Source organism: Sturnira hondurensis, unplaced genomic scaffold (assembly GCF_014824575.4).
Source record: "Sturnira hondurensis isolate 20B ecotype Veracruz unplaced genomic scaffold, ASM1482457v3 Scaffold0014384, whole genome shotgun sequence".
Lineage (NCBI taxonomy): Eukaryota > Metazoa > Chordata > Mammalia > Chiroptera > Phyllostomidae > Sturnira > Sturnira hondurensis.
The window spans coordinates 7,328,134-7,349,723 of record NW_028087015.1 but is presented as its reverse complement, the minus strand read 5'-3'; the positions used below and the strand labels follow the sequence as shown (position 1 = coordinate 7,349,723).

Sequence of the window (21,590 nt, the reverse complement as noted above, 5' to 3'; positions counted from 1 at the left end):
AATTGAAAACACCTATGGGGGGTTGAGGCTGCGGGAGAGACGCTCTGCCTCACAGGGGAGTTCACTGGAGAGACCCACAGAGTCCTAGAAGGTACACAAGCCCACCCACATGGGAATCAGCCCCAGAAGGGCCCAGTTTGCTTGGGGGAAGCGGCGGAGGGGACTGAAATTTGACAGAGTGGAGCAAGCACCAATGTTTCCTCTCAGGCCACACCCCCACATTCAATGTCACAACCCAGCAACATGGGTTGTTCCGCCCTGGTGAACATCTAAGGCTCCATCCCTCATATGTAAAGGGCACAAGACAAAAAAAAATAGCCCAAACGAAAGAACAGATCAAAACTCCACAGCAAATACAACTAAGCGAGACAAGCCAAGCTATCAGATGCACAGTTTGAAGCACTGGTTATCAGGATGCTTGCAGAATTGGTTGAATTTGGTCGCAAATTAGATGAAAAAATGAATGCTACGCTAAGTGAAATGAAGGAAAATGTACAGGGAATCAACAGTGATGGGAAGAAAACTGGGACTCAAATCAAGGGAGTGGACCAGAAGGAAGAAAGAAACAACCAAACAGAAAAGAATGAAGAAACAAGAATTCAAAAACAGGAGGAGAGGCTTAGGAACCTCCAGGACATCTTTAAACATTCCAACATCCAAATTACAGGGGTACCAGAAGAGGAAGAGCAACAAGTGGAAATTTATTTCAACAAATAATCAAGGAGAACTTCCCCAGTCTGGCAAAGGAAATAGACTTCCAGGAAGTCCAGGAAGCTCAGAGAGTCCCAAAGAAGTTGGACCCAAGAAGGAACACACCAAGGCACATTGTAATTACATTAACCAAGATAAAAATGAAGGAGAGAATCCTAGAAACAGCAAGAGATAAGGAGACAGTAACCTACAAAGGAGTTCCCATCAGACTGTCAGCTGATTTCTCAAGAGACCTTGCAGGCAAGAAGGCGCTAGAAAGAAGTATTCCAAGTCATGAAAGGCAAGGACCTACATCCAAAATTGCTCTATCCAGCAAAGCTTTCATTTAGAATGGAAGGGGAGATACAGTGATGCCTCAGATGAGGCAAGGAGATGTCAACTAGTTTACTTGACATCATTGTCTCCTTGGTGATGATGAAGGTAAAGGTACTCCTTTACCTAAAGGTACTCCTTTACCTTCATCATCACCCAGCCCTTAGTGTCTGAAATGTTAAAGGGACTTATCTAAGAAAAATAAAATAAAAAACATGTACAGTAAAATGACAGCAAACTCGCAATTATTAACAACCACACCTAAAACAAAAACGAACTAAGCAAACAACTACAACAGGAACAGAACCACAGAAATAGAGATCACATGCAGGGTTAGCAACAGGGGAGTGGGAGAGGGAGGAAAAGGTACAGAGAATAAGTAGCATAGATGGTAGGTAGAAAATAGACAGGGGGGAGAGCAAAAATAGTATGGGAAATGTAGAAGCTAAAGAACTTATGACACATGGATATGAACTAAAGGCGGGGAATGTGAGTGGGAGGGGGTGTGCAGGGTGGAGGGGAATGAAGAGGGGAAATGGGACAACTGTAATAGCATAATCAATAACATATTTTTTAAAAGCTTCCGATACTAGAACAGCAGTCCTTTTGATTACTTTGCTAAAATGATACACTATAATGACTTTTCTAAATATTAGCCAAACATTGATGAAGAAAATGGGTTTTTATGGCCACTAAAGTTTTAACGTATAATATCCTATATCTCGAGGTCTTCTTTCAGTGGGAAGAACAGACATTCAACTTGGTGTCACAATAATACTTATATGTCACTATTTCTCTAGTGACGCATCCTCTATCACACTGAATGACTAAAAAAGTCCCTAGTTATAAATGCAACACACAAATGCCCTAAGCAGGTGTACTTTGAACCATTACTTAATTGGTCATACAATCACTCTAATGAGATGTGATTTCAAGTTGGAAAAACTGAGGCACAAAAGCTAAATAAATTCCTTGAGGTCATAGATACCCAGTACATGATAGAATTGGGATTTTAAGCCAGATAGATAGTCCAGGTCCAGATCCTATGCATGTAACCACTGTACTACTGCCTTTGTAATTAATAAATAAAAGTCAAGTAAATTAATAAAACTACTTCTAGCAAAATGCATTCCCACAGCTTGATATGTGCAAATGTAATTTCACTACAAAGTTTCTGTTATGACAGTTTTTGAAGTAAAAATATTTCCAAACCCCACTCAATGGCCATATGCACTGGTATTTTCAAAGCTCTGACAGATGTTTCTTCGTAATCAAAAGATCTCCAAACTTCCCCTAATTTTTCATCATGTTACAAATAATGTACATTGAATGCACAAAGGAGCTTGGGCAGATATTCAGAGTCTATCCAAGTCTATCTGTTTTTTCCATGTAACAGACATGTTAATGAACAACGTGCAACATGCATCCCAAGCTCAGAGAAATGCAGCAGGACACAGAACCACTCAGACTCGACAGACAGCAAGGAACACATGCCCTCACCTCCCCTTTCAGGCCCCAAGTTCATTCCCCCTTGGCCCCAGGAAAAGATCTTTAGAGTCTTTCTCAAACTGGCATAACGTAGCTGGAAGCCTCCCTCTGGGTCTGACACCTAACATCTGTTTCAGTTGTTCTGGTTTGGGGATATGGTTTTCTGAGCACATTTCACTGAGACTGTCCATAATATACGGGTTTATAATTGTAGCTGGTGATTTATTTTCTAAAGTTTAATATATTTACATAATGACTCCTCTTAAGCAATCATACTTTTAGGGCTAATACTTTTCATACCTGACTGTAAGGAACCTTCTGAGACCCGGTCATTTAAGTGGGATACTTTATAAACGGCATTCCAGAAAGTGGCATTTTATTCCCAAATCTATAATTAACTAGCCAAGTCACCTTGAACAAGTTCAGTCAATGTCTCTGGAACTCGGTTTTATAGTAAAATGACCTACATCTTGGCTAGGGTTTTATACCTTTAAAAAGGAAAAACATAGGCAGTCTTTGCAAGCTGAAGCTGCTATTTAAGAAAAAGTCATTATCAAGTACATCCTGTATCTACGTGGTCTTTTCCAGTTACACGGCACGAGAGTGTGTCCCACAGACGATGCTTTGGAAGGAGAAATGGAAAAGGAATAGTCAACGTTTAAGAAAGTGAAATGGAAAAATAGAGAATGCTGTACTAGGCAGGTGCCTTATTCCTGCTTTTATGGCCCGAAAAGTTATAAAAATTCCTTTTCTAACTGGTTAAACAAATTGTTCTGACATCTGAGTCATGGCTTGGGAGACAGAGTGGGAGAAAAATGCCTAAGTTAATTTAATATTTGGGATCAAAGCATTGTTTTATTCTTAAAATAGTGAAACTACAGAGCTCGGTATATTCACTGTTACATAATAAGTCAGACTTATAAAACTTCATAGCTTAACTTACCTTTGAGGCAATAACAGAAACCTCTGTACTCACATTTTGCAAAGAGTGCCCACAAAAGAGTTCCCGATTTTAATATGTTGCATGAAAAGGAAAAAGGATATTTTGTGATTTTTTTAAAGGGCTGGGTCAAATACATTAAACAGGTTTCCTTACATCAGGGGCGCTCTGTCTTCTAATATGCTGACGTGATTTGTGAACGCAGACTTGCTTGGCTCTGAATCTACTCCCACCTTCCAGCATGTCCAGAGATGGGCGTTTCCAGGAACCTGTACCTAAGCTGACTACAAACATCTCTATGAACGTAGCTGACAGGTATTATGAACTTCCTTGGGATCCTGGTATGTTTGTTTGCATTTTCCCTACTGGACAGAGATGCTTCACACTTGACCATGAATAGTCAGGTTGCTGTCCTGGTACCAGACCCTGTTAGACTCAAGGTTACTGTTAAACTTCTGCTTTGGAGTTAATTCCACCCTCCTCTTCAACTGGTGGACCTCCCTTTGTAAAAGTCGTCACTGTGGCAGAGGCTATGTGAGAGCTGGGGCTGTGAGTCTTAAGTGAGAGCTCTGTTAATGCCATGCTAGCTGGAAGGCTGTGAACAGGCTGAGGGGCCAGAGAAATATTGGCCGAAATGGCACTGTTGGTGAGAAAATGTGCAAAGGCAATGGAAATGCTTTTCGAGCTTTAATGTACCTGTGAATCACCTGGTGACCATGCTGAACACAGATTCTGATTTTGTAGGTTTGGGAGGAGCTTGAGATTTGGGGTTCTCAAAGCTCCCAGGCGATGTAATGCTGCTCACGGATCACTCCCTGAGTATCCAGGCACTAGAATAAGTAGAGATGGACGCTACCAAAGTCTAGCAAATGAGGCAATTAACTTGTACCCTGGTGATCCTGTATCGAATTTGTATTCAACCATTTCTGTGGTACTTAAATATGTTGCAGCTTTAAGAAATAGTGGACTTCAATTGAATAACATCATAAATCATTTTTCTGGTTTCAAATGAGCATGTACACTCCAGGAGATTCAATTCTAAAAGAAAATTTTGCGTTTTAAATCCATGCTTTTAAGATGAGGTGAAACAAGATTTAATATAAATTGAAGCACAGACTCTTCTGCAAATGTCATGAAATTCTTTGCCTATTTCTGTATGCTTAATTGAAATGACAAGGTAAACCTTACCTAAGACTTATAGACTGGTTGTGGGATCTACTTTAATTAATTTTTTAAAGATTTTATTTATTTATCTTCAGAGAGAAAGGGAAGGAGAGAAGGAGAAAAACATAAATGTATGGTTGCCTCTCGTGAGTCCCCTGCTGGGAACTGGACTGCAACCCAGGCATGTGCCCTGACTGGGAATCGAACTGTGATCGTGTTGTTCGCAGGCCCGCGCTCAATCTACTGAGCTACACCAGCCAGGGCTAATTTAATTAATTTAAAAGCACTTAGTTGGACAAATACTATGTGCTAAGTTCCTGTGTATATAATGAGGATGCTAATCTTTGTGTATCTGGAGACACAATATTCCTTCTGCGTCCATAGTTAGCTAGGATTTCTGGTCTAGTCTACGGTGTATGAAGCATTACCAAAAACACTCATTCACAAGATTTAGCATGATGCTATTGACCTTTCTGTCTATTATCTAAAAACTTAATCAAGTAAGTGTTTGGGCTCCCATCAACTTGATGCACCTGCTTGTGAAGAATTATTGTCTAATTATATTAAACCTAAGAAAATAAAAGTATAAGCCTGTAGTGTATAATCCCATAGTGAGTCTCAGTATAACTGTATAAGCAAGTACACACTCTTCTCTATCATCTTTTCAGTGAAGTGATGGTGACCTGGTGGTGCTCAAATGATGCTAAATTGTATACACTAATCTGCATTTCCCCCACATCATTATTTTTCAGCCCTAATAAAATACATACAGGTGCCTATTACACGACTATAAAATATACATTCTAGCTAGTCTGATAACCACCATGTATATTCTGCAATTACATAAGCATTGCTAAAGCCAACCAGTAGTGACTTAACTGGTGACAAAGGAAAAACGTTATATGACAAAGAAATCCTCTCACTGGATTTCCTCACCTGTGGTGAACACACCACAGCCTTAGCACCATTTGCCTCATGCTCCTTGCACTTGAAATGCCTGGAATAGAGTAAGTGCTCAGCAGACACTCGTCCAGCAAAGGGGAACGGGAGTACGTGACCTGTGCAGGTGGATTAGCCTTCGTGGGTGCTTGTAGGTAGTTAACAGGCTGAAAGGCAAGTGTGTCCAGATCAATTTACTCTGATCTACCCACTAAGAGTTCGAAATGTTTTAGGAATCTTATTGCTCAGTATGCTTTCAGTTTTATAAATGTATTAGTTTTTAATTATCTGGGTAGTATCTATTCTCATTGTAAAAATTTTAAAGGTCATCCAGAAATCATTCCCACAGGCCATTAACCCCAAACTTGGCCCTCCTCACAGGTGGCCCCGTTACCAGTCGTGTTGATCGTTCTAGATGTCTGCTGTCCCTCACAGCAGCCACAAGCCAAGTGTGGCTAATGTAACTGAGGAGCTAACGCTTCAATTTTTATCATTTTTATCACCTTAAAGGTAACAGCTTCCTGTGGCTAGTGGCAACCCTAAGGGCGAGCAAAATTCTACATCTCTGTTTGATTTCATGAATGATTGCGTGCCTGTTGAAGCATGTGCCACTGTTTTCTGAGGTTTTCACGCAACATAGTGGCGTGCTTGACTATTCTGATCATTTGACACCTTTTCCTTGCTTTTTTCATTCCATGAAGATCTCCCTTGTGATTTTCAGGGGACACCCAGCTCTCCATAGTATGGCTATTTCTCAGTTCGGCTAGCCAGTTTTCCACTGATGGGCAGCAGGGTCCAGGGGTTCTCTGGTACATCCAGAGCATAACATCGCAAACTCCTCTTTGTGCGCAAATTTCCAGAACTGTTTTCATATGAGATATGTAGAAGTGGGATTGTTAAATGCTAAGATATAAGCATTTTCATATTAATCGAAACCGCCAAATTGTTCTTCAAAGTGGCTGATTCACTCTACACTCCAACCGTTTGAGTTCCCACATTTTTCCTCAAGCAGCCTTGCATTGCCATCAGTTTCCCTGTACAGGCTGTCAAATCCCTTTTTTTTCTTCTTCAGAATGTGTATTTTTTTTTTAGTGTGGAAGAAATTTAGCACATCAATGTCTACCATTAAAATTCACAGAAGTGGGAAGATACATTTCACTTTACTTCCAAGTCTGTGTTCAGTTTTTGGCTTTTTAACAATTTTAGTTGACCAAGCATTTCCTAAGAGTGTCTCTAATGTGACATCATAGATGGTTTTTTCAAAGGAGAAGGCATTAACTTTCTTTTTCAGTGGTGTTCTGGCACCACGCAGTAAAATACGTTTCAAATTGCTTTTCCTATAATAGACATAGATTGGGCTGAGCATTTACCCTTCTTGCCTAGTCCTTCTTTTACACACTGGTGTTGAGTTTTTCAGTGGCTGACCAGGACTCTATTACTGTTTTGTAGAATTTTTTTCTAGGGAAAAATTAGTGGTCTAGATTAGAACTGAATTTTTTAAACTCACTGGATTCTGCTCTGAGGATAGTGTTACTGCAGCGCCCTCATACGGATGACTGAGAGAGCACGTGGCCAGGAATCTTGTCCTGAGTCTTCTACTACCGGTCCTAGGGCAGGAGGCGCATCCTCCACTCTGCAGGTCTCAGCTTCCTTATCTGGAAGTGACGGTGATGGAACAGACGACTACAGAGGTCCCTTTGACTAATAAAATTAAGTTTTCTAAGGCAGATTACCCAGTATTTGAAGTGTTAGTTAGGTCACAGTAGTATTTGAATGAAGAGAAAAAGCAGTCCTCATGAACGGTTTTGTGTAAAATCAGTGCACACTCATTAATACACACTCATTAATATGTGAGGCCAAGTACCTATTCTCTGCAAGAGCACATATACTTCATGTTTGTCTACCATTCTGGATGTTCAACACAATTTCCTCCTCCCGACTCTTCAAAGGTAAGGGGTATCTGCTTGGGGAAGATTTAGAAATCACAAGAGAGAGAGAGGTACTGAAAGCTTGGGAAAATGTTTTAGAGCCTCATATTCAAAAGACAAAACAGACAAAGGTTTCCAAAAGTTAGAGATTGGTAACTTCCTTGTTAGCCCCCTGCAAAATCTTGAGTAAATTATTTCAGCAATGACTCATGCATCTCCTATGATGAAGGCAGTAACGTGCAGGAGTCGAATCAATTATGTAAAATTCATATGATTTTCTTTCTGGAGAAGGAGAGTATGCTAATAGGTCAGGGAAATAAATATCTGTGTCATACAGAATCTGGCTTTCTTGAAGACTTTTGATAAGATCTTTAGAAGATACTTGTAGGCACAATGGGGCAAAGTGGGGTAGGTGGAGGAGGAGGTGGATTCACAAAAACTGGACAACGATTCCCAGAAGATGTGAACTAAGACAGTGCACATAGTCCTGAAGAGCAGTCACATGCAGAGTCATCCGCATTTTAAGAAACAGACTTTAAGATACATACTTCCTGTTATCATATCTGAATCTAACACCAAGTTGAAGGGATGGCTAAAGGGGTAGATTAATAGTTTCCTAGCCCAGATTGATCGTAATGATTTTCCAGGAGAGATGTTAAAACAGGAGTCAGAACTCTGACCCACAACTACTGAATCAGAACCAGCAGAACTGGGGTCCAGGAAATGTTCTCTTATAATTTTGTCAATCAGTCAAGTTTGAAAACCACCTTCCTAGATGATAAAAGTAAAATCCAAGTATTAATGTTTTAAAATTAATATTTTTAAAAGGAAAGAAGAACATTCACAGGGTAGAAGAGCAGATCAAATTTAAGACATTAAATTTATTTTGGCTAAATGTAAAAGAAAAATGTCAACAGCAATTCAGGTTTGTGGCTAATATTATTTGACTGCAAAAACCTAACAGAGTGAACAGAAAACACTGTTTTCAAAAGCAGCATCTGCAGAAGCCCAGTCCTACATTTCAAGTCTGTGCGGTGTGTGCATGGTACAAAGATAATGAGGGCTGAATCACTGACCTCTCCTAGTACCCAGAAGGGAATCTGACTCATTATCTTTCAACCGAGGACGGTGAGCCACTGAAATGCCCTTTCAGTCTCTCGGTCTTACTTAAGAGGGTGCGAATGAGGATGTGCTGCTGTTGGGTCTGTTTAGGAGACAGTCAGGTAGCTGTTTGAAGAGCCCCCGTAGGCAAAATAGTGTGTGATAGCAATCACGGGAGTGATGTCAACATGACCAGCTTTTGCATGTGCTTTCTTTTTAAATTTTCGATGTGGACTTTCCTAGTAAGTTTTTAAGTGGTATCACATCTTTAATAAAGGCAGTGCCAAGTGTTTGCAGATTATATTCTAGCATTCTGCTCTGTGAAGAATGTGGTTTACTTGCGATGCAACTCTTGCATTTGTTGCCCATGACAACGGTTGTTTACCTGACTAGGCTTCAGGAGCTTGGTCAGATTAGGTCATGAGAATTGTGTTAAGAAGAATTATGGGTTTGATGAGTGCCAGCTCTGTGCAGTGAAAAATGGTAGAGGGTGGAGGTGGGTGTGGGCAGTGCTTCTTTCGGCAGGAGGTCAGAAATGCGGAGTCCTGGGCATTCCGCACTAGCCTTTCCACTTCCACCGTTTTTCCCTGTGCCCCACCCTGGCACCTATTTTCTAGCCTCTGGAAAAGTTTGCCTGCAGGTCCAGAAAGCCCCACTGATCATCAGTTTCCTTCTGTAGCTCTCTCTCTCTGTGTCCGTGGCAGCAAGAAGCCTTGAACGGGAACCTCTCTCTTCTCTCAGGAAGTATCGCTGAGATCAACTATAATTTTCAACAGATTCTGAACTGGGATTTCGAAAGATAAGGTGGCTGTTAAATTGAATTATAATACATGCAGGCTGTAGTCCAACTGCTTCCAGCTCTTCTTCTCCCTCTGTGGGTTAACAAGTGTTTCCAAAGCCAGGGGGCATTCAGAATCCTGAAGCAGCTAATTAAGAGTGCAGATCCAGGACATCATATGAAACATGTGGGGTCCAGGCAGCTGTAAAAACTCGGCTTCCTCGGGCTACTAGAATGATACGGAGCCCTCGGAATTGCATTCTGACATTCTGCTCCCTGCCTGTGGCAGACAATACCCTTTTCAACAGGCATTCTAGGTCAGGACAGTACTCCAGGCATAAAAAGTCTCATTGCCATGACTATGAAAACGTAAAGGAACATTTCCTCATGTTCAGACTATGACTCACAACTGGCCGATGGACAGCTGATGGACAAAGAAAGCCTGAGGCCTTCTCTTGACACATTGTCCAAGCAAATGAAATACAGGATTGGTGAGCTGTTGGGTTTCATAGCTTTGGAACAGTTATCTTCCAAAAGGCAGATAAAACCTAGGCAAAGGAGGTTCCTGAGAGCTTTTTTCAGCCTTCTCTCTTTCTACCCATTTAAAGATTTCACCAAGATAAAAAGAGGGCCTGTCACTACATCTCACAGATAAATAAATGAAAGTAAAAACAGGAAGTTTACCATTTTTCCAAAACCTTGAACAAGCTGCCATGAGCCTGTTTCATCTCCCAGGAATCTGAGTGTAAGTTTTGTGCTTTATTAATAAAATTGTCATGTTCACAAAGAAAAGTCTTATCTCTTGCCTCTAGCTTCTAATGCATTGTGTATAATGTTATAAAAATATCTTTCCAAAAACATGCCATTCCTCTACTTGAATAACCTTTATATATATACATTTGTGTGTCATGATAAATAATATACATATTTCTTATGTTCCTTATACCAAGGGCTTTCCTACCAGACTCACATCTTTGCAACTTCCCCCTCCACGTGCCAGGGAGGAAACTGTGTTCTCTAACGCTGTGGCTACAGAGATTTACTGCCCAACACACTATGTCCTTTCGAGTCTCTTCCCCTGCTCGTACCACCAGCTGATGAATTCTCTGTTCACGTTCAAGGTGTCGGTTACCTCTCACTTGCTCTGGGAATCCTTCTTTCTCTTGCCAATGAGTCTGAATCACACCTGCTACCACCTCCATTCCCACTCTCATCGCTCCTAGCACTAGGACAGGGCCTGGGGCCTGTCTTTTACCCCCACATTTGTGCTGCCACGAGAAAACCAAAGGAGGGTGATAAGTGACTTGTTTAAGGCAGAGCAGGCGAGTTGGGCGCGTGATTAAAATTAAGTCATTGAACTAAACTGTACCTAAAGATTGTTTCAGTTCTATAATTAAGTGTATAAAATTTCTTTGTAATGAGGAGGATTTGAAGTCACTACTAGGAAATATACCGGTTAGCAGCTGACATGAATAGGCAGTGACATTTGAAATTAAAAGTGGATCTTAAGTCACTCCTTCCCTAGGGGTCACTCATTTGTACGAAGGTCTCATTACAAGGGCTGTGGAAGCTCCGTAGGCCGAAATGTAAAAGCTGGGTCTATAAGCAACTACAATCTGGTGCAATGGTTAAAAAGTTAAGAGATTCATCCTAAAAATGTATACCTAAAGCCAAAAGCTGGGAATGCTGTGAATATGTTGAGTGACATCATTAAAACATGAATCTATCTACAAATGCTAAACAATGAGCTGAATTAAGAATATTATAGAAATAAGGTAAAGTTCAATATTTGCTAAAAATAATAAGCTATATATATAAGCCAATATTCTCAGCAACAGTAAAATGGGCAAAAATGTTCTGTATTTTATATCAATAGGGTGGATAGTGTAGAAAAATTAAAAACGATGACTTTGAGAAATGTTTAATGATTTGGTAAAAAATGTTCAAGCACACTGTTTCTTTCAAGAGAGAAGATAGTCAGGGTTTGGAGAGACCTGATCAAGGATGATTTGCAGGGGATTAGCAGACTCCTCAGGGAACCCCCAGTGCAGTGGAAGGAGTTGGGCACCAGGAGCTTCGCCCAATAACAAAGCCTCGGCTCCCAGCAGCAGAACCATTCTGAATGGAGTACGTGGATGTTACTTGAATGCATTCCCGGGGGAGAATCTGTGTGTCCTTGAAAGAGTTGGAGAGCTGCAGGCAGGTAGTTCTGCACACTATCAGAAACGAAGGGAGAGAGGTGAGTGCCGGCGGGCAGGTGCCCTGGGGAAGCACGGCCTTGTGGTGTCTGTGTAACTCTCTGCCTGACTGACCTGCTGAGCTTGGGGAGGACCGGAGCTTCTGGGCCTGGGGGTGGCGCAGAGGCTCCAATGAATGGGGTCTTGTTCTTTTGAGACACACCAGGGAACTCCCAGAAATAATTAGATATATTGCGTAGAAGAACTGCTTCAGCAAATGTGGACAAAAGCTAGTGGAATTTAAACAATTAAAGTAAGCACACCTCATTTGTTGCCACAAGTCTGGTAAGGATTTTTTAAATTATTATATAGGTCTGGGAGAAACAGATTTAGAAACCTCACTTATTATAAGCTTCTTATAATAAGAAGAAGTATGGGTTGATGTGTGGGTTTTATGAGAAAAAAGTTAATGAAGTTGTAAAACAAGGAAGAAAACAAGATCCAGAATAAACTCAGTATCATTTCAGACATCTTTGACCTCATCGGTAACAATAATACCTCATGGGAGACGGTCAGCTCCCTGGTCTCCAGGCTTGATCAGGGTCTGCCCGAAGCGGACAACCACGGTTTTCATAGGAAGGGGCATGTTGAGCAGTCTAGAAATATTTCAGAAGAGAAAGGGCTCCAGAACTTGGAATTAGAACCTAAAGAAAAATATGCTTACAGTGGGCATAACAGTTTTTCCAAAGAGAGAAGGTCATTTCTAAGAAAAAAATTGGCGGAACTCTTAAATGCAGAATTAAGAACAGGGGGTGGGCAGCACAGAGGAGCGACAGACAGCTCTTATCAAGCCCGGTTTCTGAACAGCCAGAGCCATTTCCTGACACATCAGGCTGCCTTGAAAGGTAAAATGTGTGGGGTCATTCTGAGTTTCCAGGAAGAAGCTATCAGATCTGTGACTGAGGCTGTGTCTGCGCTGGGTAAGTGATTAGACTAAATGATGTCTACGTTCCTTTCAGGGCTAAGAGTCAAGATTCTCTGGGCTTTGTCTGCTGAAAACTGTATGACTTGAAATTACTGTAATTTCCTTGGCTTCCCTGAAGTCATAGAGTATATTTAATTAGTCACTGCATTTTGAACTTTATACAGGTATACATCTATTCCTGATGGAAGTGAAAAATATGCCCAGAGTGCGTATAAGCAATATTTTATTCTAGGGTAAAATTGAAACTCTTGATTTAGTCCCATGAGTGTTCTGGATCCCAGGAAGTCTTCAGACTCAGTGGCTGAATATGAAAGTCAGGTCATTCAGGATTCAGCAGAACAGGTGTTTGGGGTCAGCCCCCTTTGAGGACCAGCATCAGATCCAGGTCAGATCCAGGTCAATTCGCCCAGAACCCAAGTTCCGTTACCCTGAAAGCAGACAGAGCACACAGAGCCGCAGGTGGATGAGCTGAAAATCATTTTGTGCCTTGTGAGCTAATATGACGACTCCATTCAGTGTGATCGATGGAAATTAAAAGGCAGGAAGACTTTTGTTTTCTTTTGTTTTTAATGCACTCGGTGGGAGTGCCATTGGAGGGGGATTAGCAGGGAGGAACTGACTCATTTCTGTGTACTATGCCACACCTGTGAGAGGGCACAGAAGGCATTGTGGCATCTTATGAAAACTGGAGAGGCATGGTGTGTCTTTATTTTCTAGAGGAGAAAAATCGGTACCTACAGGCAGCAATAGTTTATTCAAATGTAGAACATATTTTAAAGCGCAGCTCTGGTGAAACTTTCAAATGACTACATACAACAAAATAATAACAATAAAAAGTTTTAAACGTCACATTTCAATTATTGTAGAAAAAGCCACCCCTCTGCATTTTGGAATTGTTAAAGTGGTCCAAATTTAATATTGAAATGAAAAAAGTCCAGATCAAATGCATTACTTTACCCATTTCGAAACATTCTGGGCTTCGTGCGAAAATAAAGCTGTATAAAAATAGACCTCAAAGACTGAAAATAAGAGCAGATAAGCAATTTCCTAGTAAAGAAAGAGCACTACAAAAATCACTGTGGAGTGTATGGAAATTTCAAAGGGCAGTGAAAATGTGCTCTGATGCCCAGTGTGAAAAACAGGATGTGTGACGCCGCCGACTACGACCAGCGCTCACCCCGGGACGCAGGAGCCAGCCTCTGACGTTACTCTTCGTTTTCTTTCTCTTTCCTCTTCCTCTCTTTGTCTTTGCTTTTTATTCCACCCTCTTGCCTCAATCCTAGTTCCTCCTCTTCCATTCTTTGTCCCCTTGTTGTCTTCCTTTTGTCTTTTCTTTAATTGACCCTAATATGAACTCAGGTAATGAAAATTTGTTATAGAATATGAAAAACTTCCATCTACTACTATTCTTCACGTGCAAGCCAGGTAAGTACAAGCTGTTTCTTTCTCTGATGGTGGTTTTACTTATATTGCATCCTGCAGTGATTTTTCTGAGCTCCCGTCCCCTCTAGCCCAGGAGTGCATGCCTGTGGTGGGAACAGGGAGGCAGGCGCAAGGGCAGCATCAATTCTCTTTGTGAGAGAGAAAGTGATCCGAACCCCAGGCCTAGCAAAACTTCCTGGTCTTCAGGCTCAGTCACGGGGTACGCCCAGCACCACAGAATGACATCTCCTGGCAGGTTACACGAACAATGTCAAAAGAAAAATGGCATCCAAGAGAAGTATTCAACTGAATCTTCTGCTTAAAAGTTTTGCGTCACAAGGAGCTTAATGTTTTGTAAGGCACACACAGTCTCAATATGTTGTCCTTGGACGGAGAACACGTCAGTTCTTAAAAGCCCCAAGAACAAACATTCTACTTGATCTTAGCCAAGGGCTGAAAAGCTGCAAACACAATAGAGGGGTTCGAAGGGTTCAGAGCCACACAAAGCCACTTTCGAGAACCTGCAGTGTGAATTCTGGTTTGTCTCCGCTGGTGGCATTGAATGCTTCCTCCAACCTCATGATTCTGTGTTTTAGAATGGAAACATTGTGTTGGTATTCCTCAGAGACACAGGGTATATGAGGGAGAGGCCAAACACCAGGCACCCCAACCCCCAAATGCATAGAGACTTGACCCTTAATCTCCCCTGAGATTAGTTTGCATTATCAATATGGTCAATAGTACCCATTTCATTTGCTCCTTCAAAAATATTTATAGAATACCTTCTCAATTACAGTTAGCCACAGGGCTGGAACCTGTAAGAGTTGCAAAATTAAATACTGAAATGCAACATAAAGTAAATTCTGCCCCTCAGGTTAGAGGTTTGGGAGGGAAGAGACGATTCTGGGCTTCAAATCATAGGCCTTGAACTTGGGTCTGCCTCTGCCGCTTGTTCCCGAGCAACCTCAGGTGACTCTCTTAAGCAGCTCACATAAGCCTCTGGCTCTCACTCCCCCTTACATGCCCCTGATAGTATGTTGTCAGAGTAAGTGAGAGAATTGTGATAAAGTGCCCTGGGTGCTGTGACTACACAAAAATCAAGCATCCTAACCAAGGCATTTGCACTGTCTGCTTTAGGATACAATGGGTGGTTCCAGAACACCGAAGGGCAATACAAGAGGTACCTTGAAGAAGCAAATGATGATTTTACAAAGGCCAAATAATAGAAATCAGTGCTACAGGCTGAGAGGAGAGAGAGCTGTGAGTGGTAAGGATACAAAAGGCTTCACTGCGGAGGAAAAGTAGTAGAAAAGGGAACTGAGGTTAAGGATGAGCAATATGCTCGTAGGCATTATTCCCAATGTTGTGCCGACGTGGAAACGGGCTCAGAAATGTAATCGCTGCCCGAGGCCACACAGGATGATAAGTAACACCATCTATATTTAAAGCCAGTTTACTCATTTGTTTTTTAATTACAAAGTCTAAACACTTGACATATTAGCAAAAAGAAAACTCTGAAGCTAAAAGAGGACAAAAGTGTGTGTGTGTGTGTGTGTGTGTGTGTGTGTGTGTTTGGGGTGTGGGCATGGACTGAGGAGGAAAGCAAGAACATCATGGGGAAAAAAACAAGCGAGGAATGCCTGATGCAAGTGACATATTCCAGGGACTGTGACCAGAAAGTCCAACTGGCTGGGAGGCTTGCACAGTGAAGGAAGAGGAAACCAGGCAGTAAAGGTTTGTTGGGACCTGTTAAATATGTAAAGATGGTTTAATATTTTCGGCAATGAAATGAGGTCTCTGTGAAGAGTCTTAAAACAGGAGTGTGATGTAATCCAGGTGGTTTAGGGAAGGTTGGTTTGGCATCATGTAGAATAATGGGAAAAGAAACAGAAAAAAACGCCTATTAACAAGTGGTAATGTGTCTCTGGCTTCGGGTAAAGGGGATACGAGGAGACAAACAGATGCCAAGGAAGAACTGAGACAACACAACAACTGAATGGAATTGGGAGTGGAGGAGGTGGCCGTGTTAAAAAATGACTGCAAACTTCAAGCGTAGAAGTGGCAGAATGATGAATGTCATGAGAGAAATGGAGAAGTTGGGAGGGTGCAGTTTTGCAGGACAGAGAAGTCTGCTGGCAAATATGCAACAGCAAGACAGTGAAGGGCAGTGTCCGAAGAGCAGCTGGAGAGGACGGGGGCCTGGCGTCCCCGCAATGTCTGCAGGAGTCACAGTTACTGCTGGGTGTGTATGATTTCCATGGAAGGAATAAACTCAGAGACAGAATGATTCAAGAACCACCCCCTTGGGAAATATCCAGTGTCCAGCTGTGAATACTGAAAACTTATGTCTGTAATGATGACAAATATTAACTCTGGAATTTTTTTTTGGGGGGGGGGATGTTGCCTTAAATGAAATCTGGAAATGGTAGCCAGGTACCAAAAGAGAAAGAACTGGTCATTTGATTTATTTATTTTATGCTTGCTTGATAATAAATGTTTAGTTAATAAATGTCCTCCAATAAATCAAAATTTAATCTGACGCTTACCAGGTGGTCAGATTGTAAGGAAGTAGCTAAATATTACCAGCTCAGACTCCACTGGCGATTACAAATGTCCAACAAAACCAACCCAAATATGTTCGTAACTGTATTGGCTTAAGTCAGTTGCCAACATAGTTGAGCCTGAGCATCTTCTAGCCTTTTAAGGAATAAATATCCACAATGCTCATTCCTTAAAAGAAGTAGCCTCTAGAAATATCTCCCAAGTACCTTAAAGGCAAAGGAAAGTCCTAGACGATGATTAATCACTTGACTTGTTCACAAGGATGGAGAGTCCATAGCTTCTGAGGAATACCCTCCTGCTCAGCAAGTAAACATGGACAAAGGGCTTCACATAGTATTTTTTCCCTCGGGGGTTCATTCATGTGGTGACCGAGATCAGTTATATCTTTAAAGTATTACTGCTTAGGCATACATGGTGACAATCTGATTTCCTCCCTGTTCCAGTGGGGCTCATAAAAACAGAGCAATCTAAACAGCTCAGATGTTGTGCAGGAGGTTACCACGTAACATCTGCCAATGTGGGAGTTCGCCTGTGTGCATACACACACATGCACATTCACTGGCAGAAACAGACATGCACAGAGACACAAACATACAGACCTGGACACACATGACACAGAGACACACAGGCACACACAGGCATACCTAGCTATCTCTGAGGTGATTCAGCAAGCCCTGAAAATGGACTCATCTTCATTTTCAGAACCCTCAGAGCACAGTCATATTTGAGGAAGAAAGAGGATGAGTCATACTGAGGTAACAAGTGCATAAGTGAGCCTCTTCAAGATGTTCATAAAGAAGGGACAAATGAACAGCCATGTCACTGAAACGCCATCTGTGGTGGTGACAGAGCAAAGCAAAAGGCCCTGAGCCTCCCGGGCAGCCTGGAGAAGCTGCTTCCTCCCTCCTGGCTCTCAGAGCCCCGCTGTCTGAGTCTTTCCCCAGGGCTTATATTCCACTAACCTACAAATGCTCACTGCAGTCACAGAGAGGTACACCTCCTGCTATGATCACCATGCTCCTTCTCCCTGTGTATTTTTTAAGACTTTGTCTTCAAAAGAGCATGTTTTAAGCATCCTGATCACCAGTATTTTGAACTGTGCATCTGATAGGTTGGCTATCTCTTCATTGCTTAGTTGTTTGTTGTTTTTTTTTTGAGATTTGATCTGTTCTTTCATTTAGGCCATTTTTTCCCCTCAGCATGCCTGTCACATATATCATATGAAATGGTAAAGGGTTTTATCTAAGAAAAAAAGATAAAAATATGAACAGTAAAATGACAGCAAACTCACAGTTATTAACAATCACACCTAAAATAAAAACAAAAGCAAACTAAGGAAACATCTAGAACAGGAACAGAACCATAGAAATGGAGATCACAGGGAGGGTTAGCCACAGGGGAGTGGGAGGAGGAGAAGGGGGAGAAGGTACAGAGAATAAGTAGCATAGATGGTGGGGAGAAAGTAGGGGGAGGGCAAGAGCAGTGTGGGAAATGTAGACGCCAAAAAACTTACATGTATGACCCATGGATATGAACTAAAGGGGGGAATGTGGGTGGGAGGGAATGTGCAGGGCAGAGGGGAATACAGGGGGGAAAATGGGACAACTGTAATGGCATAATCAATAAAATATATTAAAAAATAAAAAAGCATGCTTTATAGTAAAAGCCTCAAGTGAAATGCATAGTAAAACACACAAATCATAAGTAAGGTATGAGAAACAACTTGAATGGCATCTTAAACATTGCTTAACCACTGATTTATTGTACAAATAACATAGAAGATGCCATCTCTCCTCCTCACGTCACTTCTGGTAGCTGCTGGGCAAATCCAACTAGAATGAAAGAATGGGATGCGTCAAGGTGAAACGTCAGGGAGGCTGGTGCAGACCGTGGGTGGTGCAGCAGTTTCTGGAGGGCCCCTGCCTGTGCTGAGACCTGGCCCCCCACCCCGCCACTTCCAGGCAAGGAGCCCCCTGTGTGTCTGTGAGACTCGGGTTTCTCATCACAACACTAGGCCTCTGATGCTGGTGGAAGGGGTGGGCTGTGAGATCAGATGGGCTTACAGAAGGCTTCACCACATCTTCGTCTCCAAAATGTTTGCTGAAGGGACTACCTAGTGACGTCAGGGGCTGAAGTCTGAGGCCAGCCTGATGCAGGGATGCTGACCAAACTCACAATTCCATAGGCAGTTCCTTTAAAATCACACACAGCTTTTGGTGTCCCTGGGTATCTGTCACAGAAGAGCCTCTCTACGAAGACAATTTGAGGCACTTGGTCTGTCTCTGAGGGTGTAGAAAGACAGGAAAGATCAGGAGGTCTCAGAGACAGAAGTGAAAAGATGAGGAGGGCATCGCCTCCTTGAAGCTGGCTCTACAGAGAGAAGACCTGAGCGGCTGGGACCACTCAGGTGCTTAACCTGTGGCAAACGGGTAGAAGGAGAAAGGTTAAGCCACCTTTCCAAAAACTTTTATGAAATTGCTGCAGCAAGGAAACCTCGAGATGTATAGCATCCATTTTGTTAAAATAGAATCTAAGTGTGACCTGAAAGATTAGAGTAGAAATCAGCCGGTCCCATCTCCCATTCCACAGAAGGGAGAAGAGTCTCAGGCCACACCCCTGAACAAGGTCCCTCTCGGTTCCAGGCCTCTACCCCCACACACTACTCTCATTCAGGAGCTGGTGTCATAGGCTGAACCACAGTCCCCCCGACCCCAAAGGCATGTTGAAGTCCTAACCCCCAAAACTTTAGAGTGTGACCGTATTTAGAATATGGTGTTTAGAGGTAATTAAGTTAAAACAAGGTCAGTAGGGTGCACCCGAAACCAATAGCATTGGTGTCCTTACAAGAAGAGATGAGGAGATGGGGAAAGATAGTCACCGACAAACCAAGGAGAGAGGCCTGGAACAGACCCTTCCATGGCACCTTCGGAGGGAGCAGGGCCCTGCTGACAGCCGGGTGGAAACTTCTGGGCTCCAGAAAGGAGACAATAAATGTCTATTGTTCTAAACCATCCATTTCGTGGCACTTTGTTATGGCAGCTTTAGGAAAGTAATTATCAGAAAATCTGTCAAATAGCAGACGAGGCTGAAAGGTTTGGCTCCTTAGAATTTTTAGACCACAGGAGCCACCTAATATCATAAGTTTGAAAAATAAATTCACTTCAAATATTGTCTGTAGTGCAAAGGTCCATAGAAATCCAATTATAAAAATGTACAGCTCAGAGGAGGGGAAAAATCTAATTACTCTTCATGAATATTTAAGCAGGGTTTATGACTGGAAAAATAAACATGGCAGCAAAATAAATAGTAATGGTGGAGCACTGTGATTAAACGGAGCCACAGTCTGAGTCTCAGCTCTGCCACTTGACAGGCGTGGGGCCTTCGGGAGGTGTCCATCACTCACCATCCTCACTTCCCTCCACACGGATGGTTCTGGAGAAGGTCATGATGCCTCTGAGGCGTTCAGTGTGGGGTTTTCACACATGGTGGCTAGGGATCAAATTTTAGATGTTATGATTTCTTATGACAGATAACACCTTTAACTTTTTACAAAAAACACCCTATATTTAACAACAAAAAGTGTATTTCTTTGCTTCCGTTTTTGAAGATGACACTTATTTTGTGTTTTGTATTTATGGGATTCATTCTGCATTTCTTACGCTAGAGCATTTTGTTCCTTTGAAAGCATCATCAAACGTACATGCCAAATGCAAACGTCAGATGTAAGAATATGGATATTCTTCTGAGCCACCCAGTTAACTGAAAAAAAAACACCAAAAAACCCAAACCACTGGATACAAAGTTCATCCTTCCAGGAACTGGACATACTTCCAAATCCGGTTGTGGAGCGGTGGTGTGGACTGCACTATCACGGTGCCAAACCACTTTTGAGTGACCTTGGCGTGCCTTCGCCACCGTCATTGCTCAGAATTTGTCGCAAGGATGGAAATCTGATTTCCTTGTCACACATATCCAAGTGGCACTGGTTTGCTGGGGCGGAACCAACAGGCAGCGCTTACAACAGACGTACAATCGATGCTGGAGAGAAAGTGGCTGAAAAACTAACTGAAGCTGTGAAGCTGCTGAAAAAAGTCAAAATGACGTGGACAAGCCCTGTGTATGTGGCAGTGGGAGATCCTGTTGCTCGTGGGAAGTAAAATATGTTATGGAAACAATCCAGAAGTCGGACCAGCCAGTGTTCTGGCCACCGACAGGCCAAGGGCTCTGCGAGGGAAACCCGCAGACACCTCCGCTGTGCGCCAAGAACACCCGGGCGCTGTTCCACAAGGGGGCGCCCGTCTGTGTCGCAGGAGCAGCTCTTTCCATCCCTTTGCCAAATGAAAACATTCCAGGGAGTGACTGTGTTGTTCTGGAGCCATGAAACCTTCCTCACGACGTGAAGTATTATATAACTTTTTAAATTGCAGACTTTAGCAATATATTTACCCCTAAGCTTTAGAGAATCAGACTCAAACCTTAGAAAACTTGTCTCATGATGCACCCAAAGACCACCAAGCTCCATCTGCAAATAAAGGAACCGCTTCTAACATGGACTCGCTTAGGGGAGTTCAAAGGGTGTGGCCAGAGCGGGCTCTCTCTTCATTGGGCAGAAAATGACTCAAACCTCGCGGGTCCTAGAATGTCAGACTCGGGCCAAGGGCTCCTCGAACACATTGATTTATATCATCCTCATAGTGAAATTGCGGGTAGATACTATGAATATCCTCACTTAGAAGTATTTTGTTTTTAATTGTAGTAAAACAAAACATAAAATTTACCTTTTTTAAGTTTACAACGCAGTAAAGTTATGTTCACGTTGTTTTGTTACAGATATCCAGAACTATTTTATCTTGCAAGATTGAAACCCTAAACCCCCACTAAACAACAACTGTAATTATGTCCACTCCATGCAGGAGAAAACTGAGGTCCAGAGACACTAAGTGGTTTGCCCAAGGTCACACAACTAGTGGGTGACAGAGGCCTAATTTGGAAACATATGGTCTGTCTTCAGCATCAACTATTAGTTATTTAGCTATGAGAAAAGCTATAAGAAATAGAAAAATAAACATTGGGACTTAAAAAA

At 42.2% G+C, this 21,590-nt stretch overlaps 1 protein-coding gene and 1 long non-coding RNA gene across 4 annotated transcripts in view; one reads left to right on the top strand and one right to left on the bottom strand.

The window, feature by feature from the left end:
• PDE4D (phosphodiesterase 4D) overlaps positions 1-21,590 on the bottom strand; it is a 1,308,441-nt gene that overhangs the window by 665,162 nt on the left and 621,689 nt on the right. The gene's annotated exons all lie outside the window — the stretch shown is intronic.
• LOC118998636 (uncharacterized) lies at positions 13,766-21,553 on the top strand. Its single transcript, XR_005068917.1, has 3 exons — positions 13,766-13,948; positions 15,083-15,212; positions 21,338-21,553. It is a non-coding gene; the product is annotated as an uncharacterized LOC118998636 (long non-coding RNA).